A 19164-nucleotide genomic window follows, 5' to 3' on the forward strand; every position below is an offset into this window, starting at 1 on the left:
GAGTTGAACGTATCCAGACATACTCTATATCGTAGAGTTGAACGTATCCAGACATACTCTATATCATGGAGTTGAATGTATCCATAAATAGTATGAAAGGTGTTCTCTTGTGCTTATGTATTTTTTCTACTTCATGTCTCACATTGTGTTTCTTAAGACAATCTGTGGCCAATAAGTGACCAGAACCCCACTCACAATATCCCATCCGGTTATTCCATTCGTTTGACATTTGGACCCAGAGTACAATTTTTCTACTTCATGTCTCACATTGTGTTTCTTAAGACAATCTGTGGCCAATAAGTGACCAGAACCCCACTCACAATATCCCATCCGGTTATTCCATTCGTTTGACATTTGGACCCAGAGTACAATGAGTTAGCAATACTTTGGGAGACTTCTGACAAAGGAACAAAGTAATGATCAAATGATATTAACAGGAATTGGGAGAAACAGAGGGGGGTTGTCTAGACATTTGACCTGAGAGAGTGAGCCAGAGGACAGGGTGAAAGACGTACAGATATACTGAAGATATTAAAGTATTATTAGTCATTCTCTGGAAGTAGTATTTTCCTTAGCTATCCATGCATGTATACAGTATGTACTGTCTATAAGTAAGAAACGTTGCTAGTCGAGTTACAGATATCTACCACAGTGGCAATTGGTTTGGAGGAATCTGCTCTGCTCCAATAAGAAACAGCATGAGTTGTCAGAATGAATGACTCTCTACTTGTAAGGTGCCACCAGACAATTCCAGACCAGTTTAGCCTGAGTTATGCAGAGACACACTGAACAAGAGTTCCCAATGTATTGTTCCAGCCTTAGGTAATTATGGAGTAAAAGACAAGGGTTTTACTAAGCTAACATATGAAATTGTATTAATATGGTAAATTAGCTATGTGACCCCTTTAGGTATCCAAAAATATAGCAAAACATTTATTGAAAATTTGAATTTATGTTTACTGCTATTAGCCCACAGAAACAAATTGAATAACAGATTAATTCATGGAAAAACAGGTAGTCCAACACTTTTTTTTATTTTTTTATTATTTTACCAGGTAAGTTGACTGAGAACACGTTCTCATTTGCAGCAACGACCTGGGGAATAGTTACAGGGGAGAGGAGGGGGATGAATGAGCCAATTATAAACTGGGGATTATTAGATGACCATGATGGTTTGAGGGCCAGATTGGGAATTTAGCCAGGACACCAGGGTTAACACCCCTACTCTTACGATAAGTGCCATGGGATCTTTAATGACCTCAAAGAGTCAGGACACCCGTTTAACGTCCCATCCGAAAGACGGCACCCTACACAGGGCAGTGTCCCCAATCACTGCCCTGGGGCATTGGGATATTTTTCAGACCAGAGGAAAGAGTGCCTCCTACTGGCCCTCCAACACCACTTCCAGCAGCATCTGGTCTCCCATCCAGGGACTGACCAGGACCGACCCTGCTTAGCTTCAGAAGCAAGCCAACAGTGGTATGCAGGGTGGTATGCTGCTGGCAAACTTAATCAAAAGGAAGTTTGTTTTAATTGTGTCTGTCCTATATCTGAGAAATAAGATAGATCAGGATATTATTATTTATTTTTTATACCCATATTTATCACTAAACTATACTTCCATTCATTTTTAAGCTAGTACCGAGCTACCTTCAGACTAGTTTTAGAGCGTCCTAGAGAGACATGTACGTGTTCGTGAGAGTCTCACCATTCCTTTTTCATGTTAGTTTATAGGCCAAACCGTTCGGGTGCTACAGACGTTTTCGTGAGAAGAACGATTTTCGGGATGTCTCATGGTCTGACAAACATCACTGTAACTCCACAGATGCGGAAGGCCTCCATTGGCGGATGCAGTGGATTGAAACCCAACCCATGAAGAAAAAAAATMGATATCTCGGATTTTGGATTTTGGGGATTTTGGGATTTTTTATTWATTTTATTATGCTAATTAAATTTCCGCGGGGGGTGCGGACATCAACTCTAGTTTTTATGCTGTTAAAACAGCTTATAATTCAGTGAGGGAGAGTTTGACCTTGTAGGTTTCGATGCACTATGTGTTTGTACAGGTGGTGCGAATAGTCATCGACACCTTAAGAAGGCTAAACTTTTCGCWAATTTCCTGGGAACGTCAATGTGACAACTGTTTATAAAGTAAACAACAACTTTTTATAAAGCACACATGATGAATATACATTTGTCTTGTAATCAACTGTTGAAACAAGGCATGTAGATGTGTAATGGAGAAGACTGTCTGGAGTAACTGGTCACTCATTTCGTCRCCATGTCTTTTAATGCATTACAGATCTCTGGCAGAAATACTGGTAACAGCTTGGATCCTATCGTCAGAGAGACTGCAATGTGTGTCGGTGTTGAGTTGCCACAGAGTGTGGGAATGTGAGGTAAGCCGGTGTATGTGTATCAAATCAAATGAAATGTTATTGGTCACATACACGTGTTTAGCAGATGTTATTGCGGGTGTAGCGAAATGCTTGTGTTTCTAGCTCCAACAGTGCAGTAATATCTAACAAGTAATATCTAACAATTTCACAACAATACACTCAATACACACAKATTTAAATAAAGGAATGGAATTATGAATATATGAATATTTGGACGAGCAATGTCAGCGCAGCTTAGACTAAGATACAGCAGAATAGAATAGAATACAGTACGTATATCCATATGAGATGGGTAATGCAAAATATGTAAAGATTACTAAAGTGACTAGTGTTCAATTATTAAAGTGGCCAGTGATTTCAAGTCTATGTATGTAGGGCAGCAGCCACTAACGTGCTAGTGATTGTTATTTAACACTGTCGTGTCTGTGACTATCATAAAATATGAAGACTGTTATTTTATCAAATAAATTCTCTATGTGTAATTATTATTATGTGATTAAATGAATCATGTAAACATTAATTAACTAGGAAGTCGTTTTATAGAGTCTCTATTTCCCGAATCGACTCTTCAGATATTTTCATATCTTATCAATTACCTCTTCAGCCTCATTTCTGAATGTCACAAACCCTTTGATATTTGTACGAAGCCTTGTCTCCATAATGACTCAATGATTTACAAATTGGCTTAATTATTTATTTACTAACTAACTAAACAAATCACAGAAATACATAAACAAACAATATAGTCATGGGTTACTAACACAATGCATTGATAAGTCCCTAGTGGGCTAAACCGGCATGATGACTTGGTAGACAATAGAAAGGGGTGGGGACAGGAAAAGAGAGGTGGGGACAGGAAAACACAAAATGGATTCCCTACACACAGTTGATAATTATATTCATTGAAATGCTAATCCTTTGCACATGAACGGCCGCTCATTCAAAAATAATTGCAATGTATATATTTACACCCGGTTGTCGTTGTTGTCTTCACCAGTTGGAATCGCCACTCCGTCTGCTGGAGAGTCAGTTCATCAGAGAGTCTCTGGTTAACTTCCCCAGAAGTCACAATGTCTTTCGTGGTTGTAGCTTTCTCAGCGGCTCTGTTGTAATGGATATGTCAGGCGTACAGATGGTCGTTGCACAGAATAGATGATTCCGCGGTTGTCGGTATTCTCTTACTAGATTTACGTCATTTCCAGCTGCAGAATAGTAATTCTACGGCTATGATTTGCTCTTATTCTGTAGWGATCGATAGTCCCTCTACTAGAGAGAGAAGACTGATCCTTCAGATCGTCACAGGAGAGTTATGACAACAGCTCCCAGCTTTGATGCACCTGTASTGACCTCGCCTTCTGGATGATAACGGGGTGAACAGTCAGTGGCTTGGGTGGTTGTTGTCCTTGATCTTTTTGACCTTCCTGTGACATCTGGTGCTGTAGTTGTCCTGGGGGGCAGGTAGTTTGCCCCTGGTGATGCGTGTTGGTGTTGGATAGACCGCACCACCCTCTGGAGAGCCCTGCGGTTGCGGGCGGTGCAGTTTCTGTACCAGGCGGTGATACAGGCCGACAGGATGCTCTCAATTGTGCATCTGTAAAAGTTTGTAAGGGTTTTAAGTGCCAATTCAAACAGCTTCTATTTCAACGCCACTCAAAAAGACAGCCAAAAGTTAGTTGAATATCCAATGTGTTATTGCTTTTAACCATTTAAAAGCACAGTAACTTTTAAAGGGGAATACAATGTCAGATATTTTGTTTATTTCTTCAACATAATAATGTGTTATCACTGGTCTTCTTCTAATAGCACAACCAAGTTACCTAGATCGCAGTTGAGATTACATTAAAAGTACATGGTGCAATTGATCAAAGCTGTTCAAGACTCTGAGCAGATTATTACAGCAATGTGAAGATCTCCACTGATCTGTGATGACCTGTGCATGCTATCTTGAACATGCACACTTTATATGATTACATAAGAAGAAATGTAAAGTTACAGTAACCTCAAAATGTGGCCATGGATGTGTTACTCATTTTAAGGTAAATGTTATATTAGTTTGTAAGATTTGGTTGACAACTCAACCAAATTTCAACATTTAACGGAGATGTGTCTACTACTTGGATAATTACATCTGAGCCACTGGCTTAATCCCATAATTTAACTTAGATTTTTGGTTGAGTTGGCGACGTGAATCAAACATACAGTATAATTTGTGATCTTGTCGTGAGTTAAAAGGCAATTTATTGTATTTCAAAAGTGATATTTAATTGTGTCTCCATCTCAACCAAAAATCTAAGTTAAAGAATAGGACTACATCAACTGAGACTTTAAATTAACTTTAAATTAAGAAAAATATCCTTCAAATGTTTATGTTTGGTTGCGTTCACAACCAAACACAATTCAATATCATCAGAGAGGAAGAGAGAGGCKCAATTCAGCAGAWAATCTGTCTCCCTCCAGCAGGTGGTGTTTTTTTCGTTGTCTCGCCCACCAAGAAAGGAGTGTTTGTATGGAGGTCAATGAGAGAGTGTCGAAATTGGTTTATTTGCTATGTGAGGTTTATCTGATCTAATATAAGTTTCTTAATGCTTAAGTTGTTATGAGTATACTTATGAGTGACATCCCGGCAACTTTGAGAGAAAACACTTTATATTGGAGTTGTCTCGAGATGGCTATGCATATTCATGTCATGAGGCTAGTAGCATAGTATCTGTCTCCATTGAATACGGGCAGTTAATGTCAACAATCCTCATCAAATATTCAAAAAAGATTACAATAATGAGATGTATCCACCAATCCAAAGAAAGGATAGGCGGGAGCTAAACAGCCCGCCYTGCCGCTTTGTGGACAACGACTGCCATTGTTAGGGCGGAGAGACGTGTATCTTGTCAGTATATCCATCATCTTTGATAATATATAAGGACTCTATTCAATTTGTATCGCTGAAGTTCAGTGTTACAGCTTGATTGAAATTTAAAGGCTATGTTCCTGCTTTAGCGGAGACTGCGTTCATGGTAAGTGCTGCATATGTTGGATCAATCGGAAATTACCTTTACATTTCAATTGCACAATCTGTAACGCTTCAGCCATACAAATTGGATCGAGCCCTAAATATCATAAAAATTATCTCGGCCTGTTGTATTGTTTATTTTTAATTGAGTTCTGTGTTGAATTGAAACAATAGCTGTTGATGACTTTGCAAATGTTATATAGGCCTATATGGCATCATTGAACATACAGGTACACTACCGGTCAAAAGTTTTAGAACATCTACTCATTCAAGGGTTTTTCTTTATTGCTACTATTTTCTACTGTGTAGAATAATAGTGAAGACATCAAAACTATGAAATAACACATATGGAATCAGCAGGATGGTGTTTCCTCTGACAGGGGTGGGCAATTCCAGTCCTCGAGGGCCTGATTGGTGTCACAGTTTTGCTCCAGCCCGAACTAACACACCTGACTCCAATAATCACCTATTCATGATCTTCAGTTTAGAATGCAATTTGATTAATCAGCTGTGTTTGCTAGGGATGGAMAAAAAGTGTGACCCCAATAAGGCCCACGAGGGCTGGAGTTGCCCKCCCCCGTGAGTCTGACACATTGGTGCGAGCAGTGTGTCAAGTAGCAGTGCTGCTTGGCAGAGTCGTGTTTCGGAGGTCGCATGGCTCTCGACCTTCGTCTCTCCCGAGTCCGTAGGTGAGTTGCAGCGATGGGACAAGACTGTAACTACCAATTGGATATCATGTAAAAGTACAAAAAAATACCTGGATGTGAGACCAGAGGGTAGCAATAAATAATTATTTTTTCCAGTAAAAGCTGCTGCACAGCCTATATATTTTTTCCTGATAGTGGATGTAACGTTGAAGATCAGATGTTGTTTTAAAGGTACAAATTCAACATATTTTATTAAAGGTTAATCTATGTCAAAATTTGGTTACCATGATGACATAACCCTGTGGTTGAAATTTCCCCTCAAAACAACTTCCCCTCAACTTTTTTGGGATGACTTGTCACAATACGTTGAGAAATTACGTTGAAACAACYTTGATTCAACCAGTTTGTGCCCAGTGGGAGGTGGCAACTATACTTGTTTCATAATTTCAGTTCGGGGACATGTGTCTTCAATTCTAAGATGCAACATCTCTAGAATGCACATGCTGGTAGTGGAATGTTTGTGCGTGGTGAAGAAAAGACAAAAGGCCTTAGTGTCTAGTATACTTTAATGTGGTTGTATAACTAGACTAGAACATCCTGAAAAGACGTGGTCGGAGGATGGGGCTTCGTTGGCCACAGCTGGCATTATTGACAGCCGTAAGGTGAAACAAACAGAGAGCTGGGTTTCAGAATGGGTGGCAAGGCCATTATGTGGGTCCCAACATCAAAACACTGACATGCTTCCTCCAACTGTGGAGCAGCTGTGTTATCCCACCCCTCCGCTGCTCTGCTTCACTGGTTCCCAGGCTAGCCCTCAGAGGCCTTCAAATAGACTACATGGAAACGTTGGTTTCTTCAGGTAAAGACGAAACATACGCAAGTTGACAAACATAAAGCTGTTTAGCATTGTTTTTTTCTACCCAATTAAAAAGTAAAAAGACTAGATCCACAGGTAGCTGGTTGCAGCTTCATTGGGGAGGTCATGCTCATAGTAACGSCTGGAACGGCATAGTATCACAGGGTTTCCATGTTGTTGATACCATTCATGTCACTCCATTCCAGTRACTCCCTTTCAGTCATTATTTTGAGCCGTCCTCCCCTCAGCAAACCTTCTGTGGGAGATTCAGATCAACATATTATTGCAGGCCTATGTCCCATCAGAGGGTTAGGCACCATACATCACAGGAGGTTGCTGGCACCTTAATTGGGGAGAATGGGCTTGTATTAATGTCTGGGCAGAATATCTGGAATGGTATCAACTACATCAAACARATGGTTTCCATGTGTTTGAAGCCATTCCATCCGGTCCGTTACGGCCATTATTATGAGCCGTTCTACCCTCACCAGCCAACACTGCCATACATATAAGGTAGATGGGGTGTAGAGGGGTAAACCCATCCATGTGTTTTTATGGACAGAAAAGAGAAGACTCTCTGAGCTGTCCGATCAGGTCCAGTGTCTATTGTCCGCTAAGAGGGACAAACACAGCACGATCATGGCAGTACCCTAAGAGAATGATTGTTCTCATCGTGGACTAGAGTCTATGCTTTGAGAATGCATGCACGATACTGACAGCATTCAAGCTAAGATAAAAGACACACAGCTCAACCTACTCTTGCATTTAAGACCACAGAAACTCATTCAGAATGGATCCAAGCATACATACATTTTGWTACACTCCAGAATGCACAACCAAACACAAAACCCACCACAGAACTCTTATGTCTTCTCCACAACAGCAGTTTAGATTGTAACTACCTGCACGGTCTGATTAGTGATGGAACAGAGAAKACCGGTAAATTCACCTCTCTATTTTTACAAAACAGAAGGCATTGCTTCATTTTTCATTTATTGCTATTCTGGTCTCAAGACCTGTCACAATAAGGTATGAGCCATGTGAATAGCCAGAACTCTGTGTATGAGACAAATTAGACAGGCATCAATCATTACAGTCATTCAAGTGCTTTGAGAAATTATTCGCCATTTTCCTCAGACGTATCTAGCGGTGCTTATCTCCTAACAGCAGTAGCATGGGGTAAGTGGTGGAGATGGGATTGGACGGACAGCTTATTTGAGTTTCTCATCGGGGGCAGGGATCTTTTCCAGGCTGGGCTCCATGCCCCAGATCTCTCGGGCGTACTGGGCAATGGTGCGGTCACTGGAGAATTTACCACAGCCCGCAATGTTATGGATCACCATCTTGGTCCATTCCTTGGGATTCTGTTAGTAGAGAGAGACGGAGGGACAGACAGGAGGGAAGGAAAGATTATGTTGAGATCACACTGCATAAAGTGAAATCTAAGCCAGCCTAAATATCTTATATTGAGTGATAATTCACTTAAATTGAGTGTGCTTTTTTTGTTTTTTCTTAGCAACCTAAAAAAGGCTTAATACGAGTAATTTATCTTCTTTCAAGATATTTTACCTTTATCGTCTTATTAAGGTAAAATATCTTGAAAAATGTCTTGAAATAAGAAAAATTATCACTCAATATAAGATATTTAGGCTTGCTTAGATTTCACTTTTTGCAGTGCAATATTTGAGAAGGTATGGACAGATACCTTAACCAGGTGACCTAGGACCTATGCGGTTTAGACATAACACTGACCTTGTACAGTTGGTTGACCTTGTCCTGGCATTTGATGTAGGCTTCGTAGTCAGCAAACACCTTGAACCTGTACATAAAACATTAGATATGAATAAATACAAGAAAATAAATTTGAGGTGCGTCTGCACACATAAAGCCTGCCCTTTTGATTGGTGGGGTATAAAACATATATATACAGTGCCAGTCAAAAGGTTGGACATATCTACTCATTCAAGAGTTTCTTTATTTCTACTATTTTCTACATTGTAGAATAATAGTGAAGACATCAAAACTATGAAATAAGATATGAAATCATCTKTTTTCTATCTTGTATTGTTAAATGCAACAACTTGCCTATCAAACTAGATAATTTCTCATCAACTCATAAATCTTGAAAAAAGTACCCTCCCCACCCTTCTGCCACTGGCGCAGTGGGTTGCTGTGCTCATCCTCGTTGCCTGTGTGAGCTACCTACCGCCACCTAGTGGCGAATAAAAAAAATACCACCAGTAGGTTACTTTGGGGTTGCTAGCGTGTGTTCTATCTCACAGTCAGGGCCAGGGAAGGGGCAAKTGCAGGTAGACTGTCAGAGTAGGGGGGGGGAAAGTGGGCTTGTTTTGACAGCATAGCCTAGCTAACTAGCTGATTCATCTGGCCTGTATTACTGATGATCAGCTAGTATAGCCCACCCCAACAGGGGCAAAGATGCTTAACTCCCTTTCATCTGTGGTTCTAGCTTGCTACTTCTACAATGTGTGATGAGTGAGTGTGCCCTTTTTTAAACTTTGAGCACCTACCCCACCAAAGGTCATTGCACGGCCCTCTGTGTGAGTGTGAGCGAGTGTGAGRGAGTGTGTGTGTTGATGTGATTACCTGTCGTGGTGCATCAGCAGGTCCACAAGTTCCTTGAAGAGGTCAGGCTCCTTGGGACTGAAGAAGCCACCAGCAATCTGGTCCATGGCCTGCTTCAGCTCGGGAATACGGTTGTAGTACTCAGAGGCGTGGTATCTGTGCAAGACAAAGGCAGTGTTTAAATCTCGCTGTTCAGAAGGACGCGCTCTCCAGTTTGGTTTTGTCTCTCTATTATCTTAAACAGAAAAACATGTGTTATCTTAAACGTTGAGATACAAGGGAGACCTGGCCAGACAGACAAGTGACAGGGCAGACATACTATCTCCCTCTGACCTCACTGTCAACTCTGTATCCTGACTGGCACAGCCTCTGTACAGCCTCTGGAATTCGCCAGCTCCTGACTGGCAAAGCCTCTATCTGACTGGCACAGCCTCTGTTATTCCTGACTGGGCACAGCCTCTGTATCCTGACTGCACAGCCTCTGTATCCTGACTGGCAAAGCCCTCTGTATCCTGACTGGCACAGCCTCTGTATCCTGACTGGCACAGCCTCTGTATGCCTGACTGGCACAGCCTCTGTATCCTGACTGAGCAACAGCCTCTGTATCCTGACTGGCACAGCCTCTGTATCCTGACTGGCAAGCCTCTGTATCCTGACTGGCACAGGCCTCTGTATCCTGACTGGCACAGCCTCTGTATCCTGACTGCACACCTCTGTATCCTGACTGGCACAGCCTCTGTATCCTGACTGGCACAGCCTCTGTATCCTGACTGGCAAAGCCTCTGTATCCTGACTGGCCAGCCTCTGTATCCTGACTGGCACAGCCTCTGTATCCTGACTGCACAGCCTCTTATCCTGACTGGCACAGCCTCTTGTATCCTGACTGGCCACAGCCTCTGTATCCTGACTGGCACAGCCTCTGTATCCTGACTGGCACAGCCTCTGTATCCTGACTGGCAAGCCTCTGTATCCTGACTGCAAAGCCTCTGTAATCCTGACTGGCAAAGCCTCTGTATCCTGACTGGCACAGCCTCTGCTACCTACTGCAAGCCTCTGTATCCTGGACTGCACAGCCTCTGTATCCTGACTGCAAGCCTCTTGTATCCTGACTGGCACAGCCTCTGTATCCTGACTGGCAAAGCCTCTGTATCCTGACTGGCACAGCCTCTGTATCCTGACTGGCAAAGCCTCTGTATCCTGACTGGCAAAGCCTCTGTATCCTGGACTGGCAAAGCCTCTGTATCCTGACTGGCACAGCCTCTGTATCCTACTGCAAGCCTCTGATCCTGACTGGCAAAGCCTCTGTATCCTGACTGGCAAGCCTCTTACCTGACTGGCACAGCCTCTGTATCCTGACTGGCACAGCCTCTGTATTCCTGACTGGCACAGCCTCTGTATCCTGACTGGCACAGCCTTCTGTATCTATGCAAGCCTCTGTATCCTGACTGGCAAAGCCTCTGTATCCTGACTGCAAAGCCTCTGTATCCTGACTCAAGCCTCTGTATCCTGACTGGCACAGCCTTCTGTATCCCTGACTGGCACAGCCTCTGTATCCTGACTGGCACAGCCTCTGTATCATGACTGCACAGCCTCTGTATCCTGACTGGCACAGCCTCTGTATCCCTGACTGGCCACAGCCTCTGTAATCCTGACTGAGCACAGCCTCTGTTATCCTGACTGGGCAAAGCCTCTGTATCTTGACTGGCAAAGCCTCTGTATCCTGACTGGCAAAGCCTCTGTATCCTGACTGCATCAGCACCTCCCTGTATCCTTTGACTGGCACAGCCTCTGTATCCTGACTGGCACAGCTCTCTGTATCCTGACTGGCAAAGCCTCTGTATCCTGACTGCACAGCCTCTGTATCCTGACTGGCACAGCCTCTGTATCCTGACTGCACAGCCTCTGTATCCTGACTGGCAAAGCCTCTGTACCTGACTGGCAACAGCCTCTGTAATCCCCTTCTCCGCTTACAGCACTCCCATTCCTGTGGATCAATTTCTCCTTACTTCCCTGTCCCTTACCCTAACCCAGTGTCCTCTCTGCCTTCCGATCTCCATGTCCATGTCCTCATGCCTCACCCTTTGCCGGCGTCCATTGCGTCCACATCCTCCACTCTCATGCCGAAGAGAAGAGGTTTTCCTCTCCGGCCTCCTAGCCATCTCCACGTTGGCTCCATCCATGGTGCCGATGGTCAGAGCACCGTTCAGCATGAACTTCATGTTACCAGTGCCGAGGCCTCGTGCCAGCTGTAGAGATCTGCTCAGACAGGTCGGCAGAGGGGATGGCTGGGAGGAGACAAGGAGGTAGTAAAACTATAAGCATAGGGATGCCAGTACAAGAAGAGTATCGTTACAACAACAGATACCCATGGAGTTATGGGTAGTCAGTCACCTTTCTCAGCCAGGGTGACTCTGTAGTTCTCCAGGAAGATGACTTTGAGGCGGTCGCCGACAACGGGGTCGTGGTTGACAACCTCACCGATAGCTGTGATAGACGGATGATCATCTTGGCTGTGTGGTAGCCTGGTGCAGCCTGGAGAAAAGCAGGGGGAGAGGACGTTGCATAATAACAGTGAGTTTGGATGGAGTATTGTTCCCGTGTGGCTCAGTTGGTAAGAGCATGGCGCTTTGCAACGCCAGGGTTGTGGGTTCATTCCCCACGGGGGACCAGGATGAATATGTATGTACTTTCCAATTTTTGTAAGTCGCTCTGGATAAGAGCGTCTGCTAAATGACTTAAATGTAAATGTAAATGTATTGTTCTATATGTACTTCCTGTAACTAAACGCTGTGGCTGTAAAGGCTGAGGGGCACCAAACATACCTTTCCTCCGACCATGATGTTCTTGGGGTCCAGTGCTTGTTGGGCTCCTTCTTGATACCTGAGAAAGAGACAGAGGGGTTATATAGTGAGTGAGTGAGTGAGTGAGTGAGTGAGTGAGTGAGTGAAGGTGAGTGAGTGAGTGAGTGAGTGAGTGAGTGAGTTGATGAGTGAGTGAGTGAGTGAGTGCCAAGTAGTACTAACGGTTGTAGTAGGTGATCATGTGCAGACAGTTTAGCATGTACTCGTGGATTCTTTTGACTTGGAAGTCAAACATGGACTGGGGGTTGATCTTGACCTTGTAGTGCTCCTCCAGGTGCATGGCGAACTTCAGTTTGTTCTCCTACATAAGGGGGGATATGATGGGGGCGTGGAGTTATGATGGGGGCGTGGAGTTAACACAGACACACAGTAGGCTGTTACAGGATCTTAGTAAACACCAGAGGTGACAACTTAGTGAGACTCACCTGCTTGACTTTGGCGATGTCACGGATGAAAGCATCATCATTAACGAACTTCAACAGTCGCTTAAGCTGGTCAAGGTCACGGATAAACTCCTCTCCAATTTTCTGACCAATGGGATGACATGAGAAATGTTAGTGTGCAAGTATCCGCTTACTGATACTATCATCAAGAACAGAAACATCTATTTAACTACACTGATATTATAAATGATTCTATAAATATAAGGATTAATATATATATATATATTTCTTAGACAAATGGCTACATCCAGTGAAAACACTTTTGCAACAATCCCGCACCTCTGCGATGACCTCCGCCAAGCCGGGGTTGCACATAACCAGCCAGCGACGGGGGGTGATCCCATTGGTCTTGTTCTGAAACTTGTGTGGGTCCAACTCATAGAAGTCCTTGAACCTGCACATAGTAGCACAAACAATATCAAACTAGTTCACTTAAGCTCTTCAAACAAATCCAATCAAAATGTGCATCACCAATAGTATCATAATGTGTTGCGTTTGTGCCGTTTAAATATGATGATTTAAATGTATTTGTGTTTGTGTAGGACACGTACAGAGTGGCGATGAGGATCTCAGAGTGGATGCGGGCCACGCCGTTGACAGCATGGGAACCAACGATACACAGATGAGCCATGTTGACTTTCTTGCATTCTCCCTCCTCAATCAGGGACATGCGGCGCAGACGGTCGTGGTCTCCAGGGAACTTAGAGGCAACATACTGGAGGGACAGGTGAAACAAAGGTTTAGGTTTCCACAAGGTAGACATTAATATTCTGTAACAAAGTTGGATTTCAATAAAGTTAGCCTATAATAATACATCGTGGTACAATAGTTTCAGTTAGATAAAGGAACKCTGATCTGTGATAAACACTTTCTCTATGGTAGGCTAGCGTTAGTCTGTGTGCCATCGGCCTCACGTACCTCCATGAAGCGACGGTTGATCTCGAAGATGATCTCCAGGTGACGGGGCAACAGGTGATGGAACAGGTCAATGGGCCAGCGCTCCAGGGCCTCAGGCAGCACGGTGTGGTTTGTGTAGGCACATGTACGGACACACACGTCCCAGGCCTGGACACACACAGGGACAGAGGTAAGATAATACGGTTTATATACCTCATGGTTCATTTGACCCTCTCTAGACAGAAGTAGGATACATTAACGGTAGTCTTAGTAGTCCTAGCTTTACATTTGTTCTAAGTCTTTATCTGTGGTGTGTTGCCAAGCCAACACATTCTACTATGCTGGTATTGTTTGCCCCCTGCTGGTATCATTATGAATTTAAGTATGTTTGTGTTGTAGTGGGGACAGTAACATTAGTCATCCATTTTTTTCATGTTTTATTTGTATGTTTAGCTCACATAATATCATTTTAAAATATGCATTAAGTTGTCTGAATACACAAGAATACATGTGGCAAAAACACATATAAACACATTAATACATACATTTCTATAGCTTTTAAAATATTTGTTTACAATGGTGAGGGAGTGCCAAGATGGAGGCAAGGTGGCTTCAACACAGCACCCTCATCAGTCATCTAGTGTATAAATCATTCCAGCTCCTCATCAACCAGGACCCTCATCAAGGTCATCTAGTGTATAAATCATTCCAGCTCCTACTCAACCAGACCCTCATCAGTCATCTAGTGTATAAATCATTCCAGCCGCTCCTCATCAACCAGGACCCTCATCAGTCATCTATGTGTATAAATCATTCCAGCTCCTCATCAACCAGAACCTCATCAGCATCTAGTGTATAAATCATTCCAGCTCCTCATCAACCAGGACCCTCATCAGTCATCTAGTGTATAAATCATTCCAGCTCCTCATCAACCAGGACCCTCACAGTCATCTAGTGTATAAATCATTCCAGCTCCTCATCAACCAGGACCCCTCATCAGTCATCTAGTTGTATAATCATTCCAGCTCCTCATCAACCAGGACCCTCATCAGTCATCTAGTGTATAAATCATTCCAGCTCCTCATCAACCAGCAGACCCTCATCAGTCATCTAGTGTATAAATCATTCCAGCTCCTCATCAACCAGACCCTCCATCACATCTAGTATGATATCATTCCCCTCCTCATCAACCAGACCCTTCATCAGTCAATCTAGTGTATGTATAAATCATTCCAGCTCCTCATCAACCAGGACCCTCATCAGTCATCTAGTGTATGTATAAATCATTCCAGCTCCTCATCAACCAGGACCCTCATCAGCTTCCACTCACCTTGTCCCAACCCAGCTTCTCCTCATCAACCAGGACCCTCATCAGCTCAGGAATAGCCATGGCAGGGTGAGTGTCATTCAGCTGGATGGCAACCTGGATGTGAAAGACATCGAGTACATTGTTATTCTTTTTATTATATCACACATTCACATCAGAACAAGTCATCAATACAACTATACTTAAACCAGTGACATGGAGACAGTTGCAGTCACATATATTGTCATCCTTGCACTTTACAATGGAGCAAAATGTTCAGTCTTCTCTTTTCAAAACAGGTTGAATGGTTCTTTTTATTCTGTAGGCAGCTGTAACTTACCACAGGTGAGATAAATGACACAATTGCCCAATTCATTGGAATTTTGAATAATTTAGTCCAGGCCATTTTTTGACTAGAAAAATTAAAATGTCAGTTTTGATTATAATTTTTTGGGTCCGGTGTCATTGCAAATCAAACAAATACGTTGTAAATTAAACAAAAGTTTTCAATTTCAACTTATTTTAAAATAAAGAGAGCGAATCGTGCAAGGGTACCACAACTGTAAGTGACATGAAAACATATCAGTATATGTTAGAATAACCAATAGTGGSTTCTCACTTTGTTTGGTAGCTCGGCAAAGTCTGTGCGGACGACRTCTCTGGAGCCAAACTTAGAGGCCTTGAAACGACGGACGATGTCCTGCAGAGTGGCGGCCACCACAAAGTACTCCTGCTTCAGACGRAGCTCCTTGCCCTCAAAGAACTGGGGAGAAACACATGTAGTGGTGAATCCACACTGACCTGCACATCTGACCTGCACATTCTACAACCTAGAATAAGGTTGTAACATAACAAAATGTGGAAAAAGGGAAYGGGTCTGAATACTTTCCGAATGCACTGTACAGTATATACAGTATATAATRGCTGCACATGGATATTAGAGAGAAATCTATCCTTACATTATCGTTGGGGTACAGCACGCGGGAAATGTTCTCACACAAGTTTCTGTCCAACACAGCCTGAATGTAGCCACCAACGTTGACTGTTGAGAAAGGGAAAAACACACCCTAAGGATAATGGTTCCCAGTGGCCAATTATGTCATGCTACATGAGTAGCCATGTTAGCCATTTTCAGATTTGACACAATAAGCATATGAAATGGTGGAATGCAGCCAGTCAAGGTGAAAACAATTAGCCGAGCAAAGTGTAGACTTACAGTCTTTCAGGTTGAAGTCYCATGGGGCCTTAGCAGACCACAGTCTCATGGTGTTGACAATGTTGTTTCTGTAGCCAGGAATAGGGGTGTCATATGGCAGAGCCAGCACTATCTGTCAACACAATTACAAGAGACTGAACTTAAAGAAACCTGCTAACAGAATCCATATTCATTGATGGTTCATTGGTGGCATCCAGTTGCCGTAGCCGCGCACACACACATAAACACACACACACACACACATTCACTCACACACACACACACACACGTCTCCCTCCTATGCTCAATCACACCCCGACCCCTGTCCTTTATTCACCTGAGTGTCAACCCATTTCACACCATCTGGGGTGTGCTCGGTCCTGCCATAGAACTTGACGGGGCGCATGTACTCAGGGCGGGCCTTCTCCCAGGGGTTGCCGTAACGCAACCAATCATCGGCCTCCTCAACCTGTCAATCATTGGGTTATACAACAAATATAATATGTTCCTACTAGCACTGACTTTGCTGATAACTACTTTATTGAGGGAAAATGTATTTGCTACGACTGTGATATGTGGTTGTCTTAACTAGCGATCTTAAGATGAATGCACTAACTGTAAGTTGCTCTTGATCTGCTAAATGACAAAAATTGAAATGTAATACAGTCTGTCGGGCAAAGTTGTTTCATAGTACTCCCCTGTGTCTTCTGGTCTGAACATGATGCGGAAACCAAAGAAAAAGTTCAAAAGCATAGGAGTGTATATAGGTTACCTGCCAGCCATTGACAATCTTTTGGTTGAAGATGCCAAACTCATAGCGGATACCATAGCCATAGGCAGCAAGGCCTAGAGAAGCCATTGAGTCCAGGAAGCATGCTGATGACCAGGGAAGGCTTAGGTTAGGGTTACACTGGCTAAATTAACTTATCATGTTTATGATCATGTTATATCGTTATTTTAATGTTTTGATAATTCTAGTATAATTCATACAATTGTCTAAGGCACACGAATGTTGCACTCTCTCTGTGAGAGCAAGTAGCTAGGCAACTGACCGGCAAGACGGCCAAGACCACCATTTCCCAGGCCAGCATCCTCTTCCATGTCCTCCAGCTCCTCCATGTCCAGACCCAGCTACGGAACAAAGGGGTTCAGGTCAAGTCAGGTTAAAATCACAGCTCTGTGGCCATGACATTCAGTTAAAACAGGGGTKGATATTTTGACCCCCCAAAAAATGAATGAGGGTAGAAAATGTAGTTATGTTACAGAAGGTGCAGTCAGTTTGACAGCCGTGGTGAGCCACAGCAATGAAAAAGCTATCTGTATGACTGTGAGCATCCCTCACCTGGTATATGGCCTCATCACAAGCGTTCTCCAGGGCCAGGTTCACCATAGTGTTCTGCAGGGTGCGACCCATATAAAACTCCAGGGAGATGTAGTACACACGCTGAGGACGAGGGGGATAGAGTGAGAGAYAGATGAGAGTGGGATACCGTAGCAGAGCCAACATCCAGAGGAGAGACAATATTAAGAGTATGGCCATCTTATTAAGTCTCTAACCCAATGAGTCACAGTCTGCTGTTTTAATAAGTGCATTTCATTATTTTAAGGACTGTTGAACACTTGGTGAACGACTGCGTGTGGAAATCTGACACCTGAGCCTTACAGTAGCTTAGCCTTTGACATTTCACATGTTGTTTTCTTGGTGTTGGATAGGGAGGTCTGGAATCTGATAAAGACTAATTAACAAATAGAAGGCTCAGTCTGATAAAACTAAATTAACTAAATAGAAGGCTCAGTCTGATAAAACTAATTAACTAAATAGAAGGCTCAGTCTGAGTAGACATATAATTAACGTTAATAAATAGGAAGGCCAGTCTGATAAGACTAATTAACTAAATAGAAGGCTGCAGTCGATAAAACGAAGTTAACGTAAATAGAAGCTCAGTCGGATAGAACTATGAAGCTAAATAAGGCTCAGTCGAGCTAACTGAGATTATAGGATCGAACGGCTCATCTGAGTAAAAGCTAATAGAGTGAGGAATGGAAACAGAAGTTTTCGCCCTGCATCCTTTCATCGTTGATGTCAACTGTGGCACTCTTGCTACTCGGACAGCGCTGTAGCCTAGTATCGCTCTAGGATGAATGGTGTATACGGGGGGAAGAAGGTCAAGAGGGTTTTAGGATTACACGCAGCTGCATTGGCAGATATCACGGCTTGGGAGCACGTGAGTAATGTGGAAATTGTCATGGTGAATGGACCGCTTGCGATTAGATGCAGCAATGCCAGAGAGTTGGCAAAGAGAAGTAACACGAGGGACAGGGCCCTCTGTGGACAGCAGCATGTGTGCGTGGGGAGATGACTAGTAAAAACAAGTTCGTAGTGGAATCTATTACCACAGCTTCAAATGTGTCATTCTCACTCCGTTGTTAGGTTATAATCAGTATGTGTGATAAGAGTATATCTATGGGTGGTTTAGCAGATTATACGAGTATGTGTGATATAGGAGTTTACGGTATGGTGTGAATACAGAGTAGACGGATCGTGAGAAGAGTATACGTATCGGAAAAGTGAGTAAAGCAGGTATGCCGTCAGTATAGATCTCAGGGATGCGGATAATGCAGTAATAAGTAGCGTGATAAGAGTAGTACAGTAATGCGTGATAAGAGTAGTGACGCAGGGATGCGTGATAAGAGTATATCAGTATCGTGATAGAGAGTATACGTATCGGATAAGAGTATACAGTATGTGTGATAAGAGTATACAGTATGCGTTGATATAGAGTATTACGTAATGCCGTGATAAAATATTACAAGTGTATGCGTGATAAGAAGTATTACAGGAATGTGTGATAGTGTGATATTGAATTGCATTGAAGCTCTTATGATCATTGTGTGGCTCAGTTGTGAGAGCATGGCTTTGTAACCCAGGATATGGTCAAATTCATGGAGGGGATGCACAGTATGAAAAAT

The 19164-nt window shown here is 43.1% G+C and overlaps 1 long non-coding RNA gene and 1 pseudogene across 1 annotated transcript in view; both read right to left on the reverse strand.

Annotated features, from left to right (window-relative positions):
* Window positions 1–19164, reverse strand: part of LOC139027782 (uncharacterized) — a 663342-nt gene that overhangs the window by 327986 nt on the left and 316192 nt on the right. The gene's annotated exons all lie outside the window — the stretch shown is intronic.
* The window catches only part of LOC111964338 (glycogen phosphorylase, muscle form-like), a 16979-nt pseudogene continuing 5676 nt past the window's right edge, over window positions 7862–19164 (reverse strand).

Source organism: Salvelinus sp. IW2-2015, linkage group LG5 (genome assembly GCF_002910315.2).
Source record: "Salvelinus sp. IW2-2015 linkage group LG5, ASM291031v2, whole genome shotgun sequence".
In the NCBI taxonomy this organism is placed as follows: domain Eukaryota; kingdom Metazoa; phylum Chordata; class Actinopteri; order Salmoniformes; family Salmonidae; genus Salvelinus; species Salvelinus sp. IW2-2015.